Raw genomic sequence first — 1220 nt, 5'->3', positions numbered from 1 at the left:
TTCGTACATTTAATAGGATCTGTACACTATTCAAAATCCGAGAAGTTGAGGATGAACAGATCTATCTCATGTTGTTTCCCTGGACTTTAAAGGGAGAAGCCAAAGATTGGTTAGAATCGTTACCTGAAGGGGCGATTGACACATGGGATGTTTTAGTTGAGAAATTTCTTAAAAGATTCTTTCCGGCATCTAAAGCCGTGAGACTTCAAGGAGAAATTGTTACGTTCACACAAAAGCCAAATGAAACATTATATGAGGCGTGGACAAGATTCGAAAGGATGTTGAGAGGATGTCCTCAACACGGTTTAGACACTTATCAAATAGTACAAATATTCTACCAAGGTGTCAACGTTGCTACAAGAAAAGACATCGACATAACAGCTGGTGGTTCCATTATGAAGAAAATCGCAACTGAAGCTTAAAAAATTATTGATAACACTGCTTCCCACTCTCATGAGTGGCATCAAGAAAAAGATATCTTTCGATCATCTAAAGCGGCTAGAGCCGATTCTAGCCATGACTTTGATTCCGTTTCCGCAAAAATAGATGCTTTCGAAAGACGAATGGAAAAGATGAATAAAGATATTCACGCAATACGAATTAGTTGTGAGCAATGCGGTAGACCACACTTATTGAAAGATTGTCACATTGAACTAACGATGGAACAACGAGAGAATGTTTCCTATATGAACCAAAGGCCGGAAAATAATTATCAGAATAATTATCAACCGCCAAAGCTAAACTTTAATCGAAATCAAAACATTCTTTACAATCCAAATGGACCCAACAACAACTCGTACAACCAACAAGGTCCGAATAACCAACCAATTCAAAACAACACTTTCAATTAACAAAGACCTAGCTTGTATAAACCACCACAACAAATCGAAGAGAAAAAGCCAAATCTAGAAGAAATGATAGCAAAGCTAATGGAATCTCAAACACAATTTATTACATCTCAAACCCAAACGAATGAGAGGTTTGATCAGTCATTAAGAACTCAACAAGCTTCCATTTTGAATCTAGAAAAACACGTAGGTACTCTTGCTAGCATGATGAGTGAGAGGGAACAAGGAAAGCTACCGAGTAATACTGAAGTAAATCCTCGGAATGAGAATGTTAATATGGTGTCCACAAATTCTGAAAAACCAGCACCAGAAGATGGGAAGATTTTAGATATGAGTAACAATGAAGAAGTTACAACACCACCACCACCCGAG

General features: G+C 37.6%; 1 non-coding gene across 1 annotated transcript; it reads right to left on the bottom strand.

Annotated features, from left to right (window-relative positions):
- Positions 1-200: 200 nt before the first annotated feature.
- LOC139903157 (small nucleolar RNA R71) lies at positions 201-307 on the bottom strand. The gene has a single exon (XR_011777999.1). It is a non-coding gene; the product is annotated as a small nucleolar RNA R71 (small nucleolar RNA).
- Between the last annotated feature and the right edge of the window lie 913 nt (positions 308-1220).

The sequence above is a fragment of the Rutidosis leptorrhynchoides genome, chromosome 3, assembly GCF_046630445.1.
Source record: "Rutidosis leptorrhynchoides isolate AG116_Rl617_1_P2 chromosome 3, CSIRO_AGI_Rlap_v1, whole genome shotgun sequence".
In the NCBI taxonomy this organism is placed as follows: Eukaryota; Viridiplantae; Streptophyta; class Magnoliopsida; order Asterales; family Asteraceae; genus Rutidosis; species Rutidosis leptorrhynchoides.
The sequence above is the reverse complement of the archived record's forward strand: the minus strand, read 5'-3'. Positions and strand labels throughout refer to the sequence as shown.